The following is a 12500-nucleotide window of genomic DNA, read 5'->3' on the forward strand; positions in this document are numbered from 1 at the left end:
TGATGACAAAAAGCTCGAACGATAAAAAAAAAAAAGAAGAAAAAATGGATAAACAAATGTCGATTAATCTAAATAAAAAAAAAAGTCTTTTGAAATATTTTCAAATCGGAAAATTATTCAACGAATCGACGTACATAAATTTTACATGATCCTTCAAATGATCGATTACTATTTCTTTTAATAAATTAATTAACGAACTCTCACATAGTTAATATCGATCGATCAAATGCTCAAAGAGTTCGAAAAGAATGACGAAAGAAATGTTGATTGAAAAAAATAAAAAAAACTAAAAAATAATAAAAAAAAAAACGAAGATAAAAATCTAACTACCGTAATCCGAGATCGTTGCTCTTTCGATGGAGGAAGAAAAGAAAAAAAAAAAAAAAAAAAGAAAAAAAAGAAAAGAAAAGAATAAGTATAAAAAGAAGAAGAAGAAGAAGAAGAAGAAGAAAAAGAAAGGAAAAAAAAAAAGAAGAAAAAGAGATCAAATAAAATCGTTATCAACGATTTACGATCGTAAGCATTATGGTTTACTTGTGTTTCTTGATATCGAAGTATCGTTAAAGTCCTTCGGAAATCGACTTAACGCGTCATACCCGTGAGATTTTACTTCGGCTTTGAGGAATATCGTCTCGATGGCGACATGACCCGTGGAACACCCGCTGCCAAGCTTTAATATCGCTAGATATGTATGTGCGTTCACACATATATATACACAAAATACATACATATATATATATATATATGTATACACATATATACATATACATGCCTCTGTGTGTGTATGTATGTGTGTGTGTGTGTGTGTGTGTGTAAGAGAACTGAGTGGAACAGCTCGATGAATAGGGCGCCGTGGTACTTCTTCTCTGGAGGCGCTTTCTCGTTAAGAACGCGCATTACGAAACGGAGTTGACTCTCCGTTAAGGGAAGACGAACGATTCTTTTTTTTTTTCACCCTTTCTTCGTCTTTCTCTCTTTCTCCCTCCTTTTCTATTCCTATCTCTATTTCTTTCTATCTATCTGTCTCTCTCTCTCTCTCTCTTTATTTCTATCTCTATCTCTATTTCTTTCTTTCTTTCTTTCTTTCTCTCTCTCTCTCTCTTTTTTTTTCGTATAGACTTTCTTCTAATTCTCTTTCTCTCTTTTTCACTCTTTTTTTTCATCCTTTTTTCGCATTACTAACTCCTACACTTTTGCTTTTTCCAAATCCCTTTCAGGTGATCCCCTATGTCTCGCCTCGTATCCTTGATACGTGCCACGCTAATTTAACTGCTCTGTTAACACAAAAGTCTACCACTACTATCTACTACTACCACTACTATTATTACTACTACTACTACTATTATCACTACGTATTACGTGTACTTCTAGTACTCTATTCTCAATATATTTTCTTGAAAGTGGATTTTCTGTGAAAATCACGGATGAACAACATTTTGTAGAAGAGATAGCTTATATACTTTATTACGATATTCTGATTTTCTTTGGTTGATGATGATAATAATGTTATTTGTTTTAAATTTCTTAATTATTCAGGGTTCCTTGAGTTTTTAGGTAATGACGTTTTTGTTCTACAACTCTTAATAGGATTATTGTTGGAAAGTATAACAGATGGTATCTATGTATATCGTTGATAAACTTTTAGTTTTTTTTTTTTTTTTTTTTTTTTTTTTTAATATTTAAAATAAATATTAAAATGTAATGTTGGTCATGTCAATTGATATTTGTTAGAATTTTTTTGTTTGTTCGTTTTCTTATGAGAATAATAATAGACAATTGTAATTTGTAATATTTACCTTTCGATACTTTTTCAATGAAAATTCGTCACACGTTGCAATTATTCAATAATTTTCAAATGAAGATAATTAAGGTCGAAGAATATTTTCAAATACTTTTTACATCGAAATTTATTAATGTCAGAATTTTTTTTGTATTTTTTATTGAAGGTAATAATATCAGGATTTTCTTTTTTTTTTTTTTTTTCTTTTTTTTATATGGATATTTTTTATTTCAGGCAGTAATATCAAAATGTTTTTGTATTTCTTTTTTCCTCTCATATCTTTTATTCACGAAAAATCAGACCACATTACTATTCTCATTGAAAAGATATTAAAAGATATTGAAACATTACTACGTTAATATGTTTAATATTATATTCTAGAGATTTTATTTTTTCACTTTGTTGTACGTATTAATATCCAAAAAAAGAAAAAAAAAATTAACAAAATTAATATTTAATTATCACTCGTGCGAATTGAAATTATTTGTATTTTAAGTATTTTAAAAATTTTCCAGTATTTAGATTTGACTTATCGTTAAGTGTCCAGTTAATTTGGATGGTAGTTCACATTAGTAGGGGTTCTTGCTAATGGTGGAACATCATTTGGATATATTCCAAGAGATTTAACGGAGTTATGAGTGATTTTATCGCGTAATTAACTCTAAAATTTTTTTTTTTCTAAATTATCAATACTTAAAGTCACTTTAAAAAATCGTAAATATTAAATCCGTTATAAATTTCTCTTTTTCGTTTATCTTTCTTTCTTTTTTTTTTTTTTCTTTTTTTTTTTTTTTTTTTTTTTTTTTTTTATATAGAGAAATTTGTATAAAAAGAAAAGAAAAATAAATATTAATATAACAAAAAAATTGTACAACGATATCTTTTTTAATAAAGAAATTTAATGAAAAAATCAAATTCTTCATTAAAAATTAATATATTGTAATCAAAAAATTAGGAATTAATAATTATATTAATGATAATAATTACGCGTCAATTTTTATATAAAAATACAATTACAATACTTTAGACTAACATAATCGATTATCCTTAAAAGAAAAGAATGTATCCTAAATAATAATAATAATAATAATAATAATAATAATAATAATAATAATAATAATAATAATAATAATAATAATAATAATAATAATAATAATTTAAATCAGTAGTAAAAATGTAAAAAATAATATTTTCTTAGAAAAAATTCTCTTTAAAAATTAACAAACAGGCACATTGACACTGACGAATATGCATATTCATGTACATATCTACCTTAGCTCGTGTATACCCAAATAAAACGCTTTAATTCCTCGAGATTAGAACTAAACCGCGAGTAGCATAGAGAGAGCACAGCTCGTTACCGTAAAAAATTATCCGTGTCTCTTTCTATCCTCGATATAAATTCGTTTACGAAATTTAAAAGGGAACACGTAAAGCGTACGTACGTATGTATTTATTTAACGTACGGACACATTTTAAAAAGCACGAAGACTAAAGTATTTCTCTTTCCTTTCTTTGTCTCTCCTTTTATTTTTATTTATTTCTTTTTTCTTATTTACCACGCATACTCATTGTAGACGTATAGTTACAGATATCGCGTGATAAGTATGTTGTGTAGTTTTGAAAGACCTTATCAAAAAAAAACAAAAAAAAACCAAAAAAAAAAAATTGAAAAAAAATTGAAAAAAAAAAAAAATAAATAAATAACAAAAAATAAATAAATTGGCTTACATCATCTACTTGTCGTCTTCGTGGCAAGCGTATTTTCTTTCGTTGAAAGCTTCTAACAAAAAAACCAAAAAGAGAAAAAAAAAATAAAAGAAAAGGAAGAAAAGAAAAGAAAGGGAAAAAGAAGAAATAAAAGGACATCGAATTAAGGGCAGAAAGTTGCGTTAGTTCTTTTCAAGAAAAAAAAAAAAAAAAAAAAAAAAAAAGCTTTCTAAAAAGCTCGATCGAAGTTTTTGCTTATTACGGCACATGTAGTTGTGTCTTGTTTGAAAGAAAAAGAAAAAGAAATTGAAGTGGTCCTGATCTTAATTTTCTTTTTTTTTATATGTTCTTTTTTATCTTCTAATTAAAGATGATAAATCTACGTATCTTGCTAGAAGGATAAATAAATATAAATGGAGATTCGAATATCTTCATTTTTCTATTCTTCATAATCCTTTTTTTATAAATATATATATAATATATATATATATATTTTTTTTTTTAATTACAATTTAAGATTTATAATTATTATAATTTGAGGTCAAATTGTTATATCGGAAGAAACAAAGAAATGTGGATTCGAATTTTTTTACTTTTCTTTTTTACTCATTCTTCATCTTTTTTCTTTCTTCCTTTTTTTTTTCTTTTAAATTGTATTCTTAACAAAAAAACTTGAATTAAATATTAAAAAAATAAAAAAAGAAAGAAGAGGAAAAAGTAAAGGAATTCGAATCCCCATTTCTCTTCTCCCCCGCCCCCACCTCCTTTCAATTTAATTTAAACAATCTTATAGGAAAGAAAAAGAAAAGAAATGACGGGGACGAGTACGAAGATCCATGAGTTTTTACTTCTTTTTTTTTCTTTTTTTCTATTATCCTTTCTCTCAAAAAGAAGAGGATGACTTGACTTAAATAATAATTAAGAATACAAAGAAGAAAGAAAAAAAATTAAGAAAATAATGAACGAATGAATGAAACTCAAACTACTCGTTCCTTTTCCATTTTTTTTTCTTTTCTCTCTCTCTCTCTCTCTCTCTCTCTCTATCCCTGTCTCCTTTTTCTTTTTTCTTTTTCTTTTTTACTTTCCTTTCAGTTTCACTTTTTTCTTCTTTTCTTTCTTATCAGAGTATATAGTAAAGCATAGAGAAAAATATAGGAGTTAATTGGTGATAAGTAACGAAGGACAAATGTCGGAAAAGAGAAAGACGAATATCTGCATGATCCCTATATGAGAAGGATACGAAGGACAAAGAGGGATAAAGAGAGAGAGAGAGAGAGAGAGAGAGAGAGAGAGAGAGAGAGAGAGAGAGAGAGAGAGAGACTTTGCCACTTTGCCCTTTTTAAAGATTTAATTCGTTGGACGCCTTCTGAGGCGTTAATTGCGTCTCCCTTAGAGGGAGAAAGACAGAAAGAAAAAGAGAAAGCGAGAAAAAGAGAGAGCGAGAAAAAGACAGAGAGATAGAGAGAGAGAGATAAAAAGAGACTGGCAGAGAGAGAGAGAGAGAGAGAGAGAGAGAGAGAGAGAGAGAGATAATAGAGAGAGATAGAAAAATAGATAGAGATAGATAGAGATAGAGAGATTCGTTAATGACCGAGCTTTGCATTATAAAATCATTCCTGCTGACCGATTCTAGAAATTTAATATTAATTATCATCTATCTCTCTCTCACTCTCTCTCTCTCTCTCTCTCTCTCTCTCTCTCTCTCTCTCTTCCTCTCTCCCTTCCTCTCTACCTTTCACTCTAATTTTTTTTTTTGCGCTACGTTAATCTCACTTTACAACCAAAAAAAAAAAAAAAAAAAGAAAAGAAACGAACAAAAGAGAAACAAAAAGTAAAAAAAGAAATTCGTATATATACGGAGAACGGATCAAAAGTTTCTCGGATGGGTTAAAATTACTTTAAGTGATTTTTCATAATAATCCGTTCTCGTTCTATTTTTTTTTCTTTTTTTTTTTTTTTCTTTTTTTCGTGACTTTTGATGCCTCGTAATTGAACACGTTGTTTTTTTACATGACCCATTAAGCTTTTTGATTTGCTGAATATGTAAATGATATTGTTCTCGAATTTTTTCAAATCATTCAAAATGCTTTGTACAATCTAAAAATCTTTGATAGAAATCTATCCTGGATACACCACCATGAAAATAATCCCTAATACACTCGTCTATTTCGTTAATTTCGTTAATTATTTTCTCGATTGTTTTCATTTAATTTAATTGTTTTCTTTTCCTTCTTCTTTTTCTTTTCTGTTTTCTTTGTTTTTTCTTTTTTTTTTTTGTTTCAGTTGTCATTCCGGAAAAGAGACATCAACAAAGGACAAGCAGGAACCTTATCTCAATGTCCAATATAATTAAATACAACGACGAAGTTATCTTAAACGTTTAAATATATAATATATTCTGACTCTCGCAAATTAATTTCTAAGTTTTAATCAGGGGTTGCTGGAGAAAGAGAAAAAGAGAAAAAGAAATGGAAAAGAAAGAAAGAAAGGGGGAGAGAAAGAGAGAGAGAGAGAGAGAGAGAGAGAGAGAGAGAGAGAAAGAGAGAGAGAGAGAAAGAGAGAAATGGAGAGAAACAAAAAGAGTCTTTAAGGGAGGAAAAAATATCTGACACTCCCTTATTATTATTATTAATATTACTAATATTATTATTATTATTATTATTATTATTATTACTATTATTAATCTTTTCCTTTCTCTTTTTAATATTCGTACCACGGATCCGAAGTTCGAATGATGAAGCACCGTTCCGTGATCGAAGAAAATTCATTGCCGAGTTTCACCCTTACTATATATATTACACATATATACAAACATACACACATACATACATACAAACATACATACAGAGATACATGGGCGCACATAAATGGCACACATAATATGTATGTATAGTACGTGTATATATATATATCTATATATATATCTATATTTATATATATATGTATATATATATATATATATATGGATATATATGGATCTTTTCAGAAGAAGCTTTCGAACGATCGAAAGCGATTGGCGAATACAGGTATACATATATCTATGGTTATCTCCTTATGCTTTGGGATATTAAATTCGCTTAGTAAAAGGAAAAGAGATAAAGATAGGATTGATGGATGTACAGATAGATGGAGACGACGAAAAAGAAAAAGGAAAAGAGAGAGAGAAAGTTATCCGACGTTTAACATCGTCTGCGATACAAGATATCCATTACGTTGTTATACCGACGCGATTTATCCAATTTTTGATTAACGCTTCGATGATCTGAACTCGTTACTCAATACTTGGTTCTTTTTTTTTTTTTCGTTTTGTTTTTTTTCTTCCAGTTTATTTTTCTTCGTATTCTTCTTTTTTATTATTTTTTCTTTCTCCCCCTCTCTTTCTTAACCTAAATCTAACTTCATAGAGAGTATCTATCATCCTGAAAATAAAAGGTTAGAATTCTCGAGATTGTTAGATACCGACGAGAAATCGTCCTCGTCGTTGTTGTCGTCGTTATTCTTAAAAAAAAAGTTATTTTCTTTAAAATTGTCGACGGACATCTAAAATGATGTCATCTTTTAAAAAATTTCCTCTTAAAGTCCAAGAAAGAGATATATAGAAAGAGATGTGTGTGAGAAAGAGAGAGAGAGAGAAAGAGAAAAAAAAGAGTAACAAATAATCCAATAAAAATAAAAAAGAACGTATAAAATATTACTAATCTTTCGAGAATAAGCTTTTTATATATATATATATATATATATGTAAATGTATTGAAAAGTGAATTTGATATTTTCTTAAATAATACTTATGATAATCTCGTTCTGATCGATGCGAGAAAAAATTGTTCAGAGATTCGATTCGATTAAATACATTTCTTATCCACTTCTTTTTTCTTTTTCTTTGTTCCTTTCTGTTCTTTTTTCTTTTTCTTTCCTTTTATTTCTTTCTTCATTTCTCGAACTTGGATATCGAGTCACGTGACTATCGATCTCTTTTCTCTGATTCGCTATTTGAACTGATCGAGGCGTCATCTGCAGTGTAATATCGAAGATTACAAAATTATCGAATGCGATCAAATCGATGCAATCTCATGAAAAAATTTCCTTTTTCCAAGACTTGGAAAGGGAAAAAACAAAAAAAAAAAAAAAAAGAGAAGAAAAAGAAAAAAAAGGAAAACAAAATAGAGAAACGGAAGAAAAAAAAAAGAAACGAAATGAAAATGCAGCAACGCGTTTTAACGATTCTCGAACAATATTTACGAGCAGATTTCGATCATGAATAGAATCAACCGGCAAATCTCCGTAGGCGGTTCGGAGATGAAATTTCACGCTCGTCACTCAAAGCAAAGAGAAAGAGCGAGAAAGAGATATGTATATATATATATATATATATATATATAGAGAGAGAGAGAGAGAGAGAGAGAAAGAGAAAGAGAGAAGGCTAGAAATACAAGGTGGAAAGAGAGAAGCGAAACGAGACGTACAATTTTTACGGATTTTTTCTACTACGAATACACGCATAAATCAAATCTCTTGTCAGTTGAATCTCACTTTTTCAACGATTTATCCTGTAAATATCCGATTTTTTTCCTGCTTTTTTTTTTCATTTTTAACTTCCCTCCAAATATGCCGCCATTTTGTTCGATGATATACACCCGGACACAAATATTCACCGTAAAGAGAAATATAATTCAATTGTATTTCATTTATCCGCTTGATTAAACGGAAACTTTGCGTAGAAATATTTTCAAATGTTAATGAATTAATTAATTTATTATTATTATTAATTAATTAATTAATTATTATTAAAGTTTTTAATACGGAAGACACTTAATACACACATCACACACGAGCGCGCACATACGGATAATGATATTCAGTTAACTTCATTGCAGAATTGATGTTTTAATCTAAACATATGATTGGCCAATAAGAACATCGGAATTCGATTCGTCGAACCAATGAAAAAATAAATGTACTTTTACGTTTTGTAAGGTTATATTTAAAAAAAATACATCATTGACCTACATAATATTCGATTCATTTAGTCAATGAAAAAACAGATATAATTTTAAACTACGTACATTAGTGGTGCATTATAAAAGTATATCTGATCTATATATATATATATATATATATATATATTGACGGATTTCAATTCATTCTTTAATTTTTAAATTAAGAAATTCGAAACTTTTTTATATTATTTTTCTTCCACTTACCTCCGAGTTTTTAAAGCCAGTAAAAATAATTAATTTTAATCTTTTCTCAGGGATAACTTTTTCAAAGTGAGGAAAAAAAGAAGAGAAGAAGATTTTTACGTTAGATAAAGTCATTATCAGTGTTACCGCAAGGTAAAGTTTACATTTTCATGGAAGATCAATATCAATTTTCTTTTCAATGAAAATAATAATTAATTTAGGAAGAAAAACATCGAGTACGTATATATAAATCGTACATATATATATATATATTCTGTTTTTTTTGATTCCTACGAAATATTTTGTCGTTCGGTTTTTTCTTCGCGTCAATTATTATTCGAAAAAAGAAATTATTTCCCTATAATGCGCGACAATAATTGAAAATAATAATCATAATAATTCATTTTTAGAAAAATCCAAAATTCATTCATTGTAATTTAATGATATTAACGATATCGTGTATATACGTATGAAAGAGAGAGAGAGAGAGAGAGAGAGAAAAAAAAATATTTAGTATCTCAAGTGACTTAAAACAGTTTTCGTAATCACTGACTCGTATATAACATACACATTACGTTGTCATTGTTCAACGTCCTTGAAGAGGTTAAGGATATCTCATTAAATTTGTAAGCAAATATCATAGCTCGATGAGATAAAGGAGAAGAAAGAAAACAAACTGGATAGAGGAAGGGAGGGGAGAGTAGAGAGAAGTGTAAACGTTCATCGAGATCATGCAGACGGATCACTTTAATCTAGAATGCGGAGAAGAGTGTTACGTTGGAGCATAGTTGAAAAGCGTTGACGTGACTATTCTGAAACGATAATGAAAGAGACAGACAGGCAGACAGACAGACAGACAGAGAGAGAGAAAAAGAGAGAAAGAAAGATAACTAGTTAGATATAGTAAAATTCCATATCTGACATTATACATATATTTTATGAATTTCACCGAATTTCATATGATAAGAATTTGCAAAATCGTAATATCTAAGTGGGAACAAGGGACGAATTTTGTGAGGTATGTATATATGCATGTACGTTTTTGGCCGTAAGGGAATGGCAATAACACAAGTATATACGTCGACGGAAAAAGAGGTTAGGAGGAGGTTAAATTTTCTGGATCCTCCCCCTTCCAATATGGTTCAAATAACCACGTGATTTAAAAATAGTCGTTTAGAGAAAAGGAAGTAAATGCGAAGTGTAAAATGAGAATGAAAGAGTAATATACATATGTATGTATACATATATGTGTATGTATGTATGTATGTATATATACTCGAGAGAAATTCCCACTGGTGAAAATTGATCACAGTGGTTTAACCATTTGACCCGGCACCCACGGCTATCGCATCGTAACATAGAACTGAACAATGGAGCAATTTTCTCGAGCTTTCTTTCTCCCTCTTTGACAAAGGATGAAAACTTTCGAGAAGCTTTCGAAGCTTTTCTTTCTTTCTTTCTCTCTCTCTCTCTCTCGCTCTCTCTTTCTCTCTGACTGTCTCTTTCTGTCTCTCTTTCTTTTACACATGAAAGCAAAGAAACTTTGTAGATTCTTCCTTTCGAGCGCATCTGTGCGCACGAAAAATCTAACAGATGGTAAGATAAAAGAATGAAAGGACGAAAAAGAATTTTCTATTCAGTAGAGCTGATACGTATGTTTACATATGTATTTATGTATCTATCTATGTATGTATAGATATGTAAGATACATGTGTATGTTTATATTTTAAAAATATATACATACATATGTACATCGTACATGTATACTCGTTAAAGAAATTTTATTAAATATTTTTTAGATAAAAATTGACCAATCAATGAACGTACGTACTGTTAATACTTGCGTACGTACATTTTTTATTTCTTTCTTTTAATCTTGTCAGCCATATTCATGTACGGTATCTTTTCATTAAAATTTGTGACATATGATATCTTAGAGTTTGATGAAATTCTATGAATTTTCATCGATATATCTTCGTTGAAATGAAATGAATATGTCAGATCGAATATGTGGATTGATTTATAAATAATTTGGAAATTATATATTATATATATTTAAATAAATGTTTTTTGTTTTTTTAGTGAAACGTTTCAACGTCAGTCAGCATAATACATTTATTATATTACACTTTATATTGATATATATATATATATATATATATATGTATATATATTTATATAAATAAAAAATATTACAATTTTAGACATTACTAATTTAATCAACCAAATAGACACACTTATATCATTACATAACCATACTATTTCATCATATTATAAATAAATAATATGTAATACAATGTATTTGAATTATGCGCCTTTTAATTATGATAAAATTTCATATTTAATATAATCCACATAGAATACTATATACATATATATATACATGTATATATATGTATGTATGTTAAATAAAAATGGTTTTAATAATAACACAAACAAAGTTTTTAGAATTAACAATGATATAAGGCATATATACGAGAGCCATTTAATATCATGAATATTAACCTCACTTTTTCAATGGATTCATTAATTTGGAAAACATACACACACACGCACATATACATACATATATATATATATATATATATACATATATATATAGATTTGAATGATCATATGACAGACACAATGTATGCAAATAATATATATTCTTTTTTAGCAAGAACAAAACGAAACAGAAAAGGAAAACTCGAAATCGCTTATATTACTAGTCGAGTTTTCACTCGAGAAAGTAGAAGCGGTGCTGCAGTTAAATCTCGGAGCAAATTAGAAGAACGTAGACGAAAAAAAAAAACGAAGAAAAAAAGAAGAGAAAAGAGAAGAAAAGAGGAAAGAGAAAGAGAGAGAGAGAAACTACCATCTCTATCTGTCTCTCTCTCTCTCTCTCTCTCTCTCTCTTTCTCTTTCTTTCTCTTACACAGTACTTGCTATTGTTAATTGGCAGCGACTAGAACGAACGAGTAGAGAGCTTTTCTTTTCACTGGTAGAAACCAGTTGGTTGCTGCCCTTCCCCGCGTCTACTCCAAAACTCTACTACCATTCCCACGGCTACTCTCAACCCTTTCCTGTCCCTCATCGTCCTTTGTTTCCTGTCGTGGAACGTTCATGCTTTTGTCGTATCCGTTACTGCCAATTAACGGGAAACGACGGCTATCGAAGCGAGTATGAACAAAGTTCTCACTCTATCTATCTCTCTCTCTCTCTCTCTCTCTCTCTCTCCCTTTATCTCTCTTTCTATCTATCTATCTATCTTTCTCTTCATGGAATTCGATTCCTTCGACACCGAGCGACACGTAGTCCTATAAGGTCCTATTAGGTCCTTTGAATTTTCTGCCATAGTTTCTCTTTAAATGTCATTCCGTCGATTCTCTCTCTCTCTCTCTCTCTCTCTCTCTCTCTCTCTCTCTCTCTCTCTCTCTCTCTCTCTTTTTCTAGCGTTCACAGTCGAATTTACAACGTTTATTTTTGGTTAACATGTTTCTTTCTTGGCTGAACGATAATCGAAATACTTTCTGTGATATATATATATGTATGTATGTATGTACGTACGTAAGTATGTATGTATGTATGCATGTACGTAGATACTTTCAGTTCTGACCAATCGGAATGCTAGAAAAGTTCTCAAAAGAGAAAGAACTCAATTCAGCATACATACGTACGTATATACGTACTTACTTATTTACTCGTTTATACTACCTACTACTATGGCTACCGTAGTTCGTCGAAAGTATATTTATGACTTTTATGAAAACGACTGGTGAATATTTTTCTTTCAAAACGAACAAATTTCCTCGAGTATTTTCTTTCTCTTTTACGTATTTACGTTTATA

The 12500-nt window shown here is 29.3% G+C and overlaps 1 protein-coding gene across 4 annotated transcripts in view; it reads left to right on the forward strand.

Moving 5' to 3' along the window:
• Window positions 1-12500, forward strand: part of LOC118448804 (uncharacterized) — a 38854-nt gene that overhangs the window by 4901 nt on the left and 21453 nt on the right. The window contains exon 1 of one of the 4 annotated variants that reach the window (XM_035882538.2): window positions 9551-9688. The exons of 1 other annotated variant lie outside the window; for it this stretch is intronic. The gene's annotated coding sequence lies outside the window, so the exon portion shown is untranslated. Of the gene's footprint in view, window positions 1-9550; window positions 9689-12271; window positions 12326-12379; window positions 12428-12500 lie in introns of those variants that run through there. 2 more of the 4 variants (XM_085660624.1, XM_035882542.2) reach the window with 2 other exon arrangements.

Source organism: Vespa mandarinia, chromosome 12, assembly GCF_050613455.1.
Source record: "Vespa mandarinia isolate Hongniang chromosome 12, ASM5061345v1, whole genome shotgun sequence".
Taxonomy (NCBI): Eukaryota; Metazoa; Arthropoda; class Insecta; order Hymenoptera; family Vespidae; genus Vespa; species Vespa mandarinia.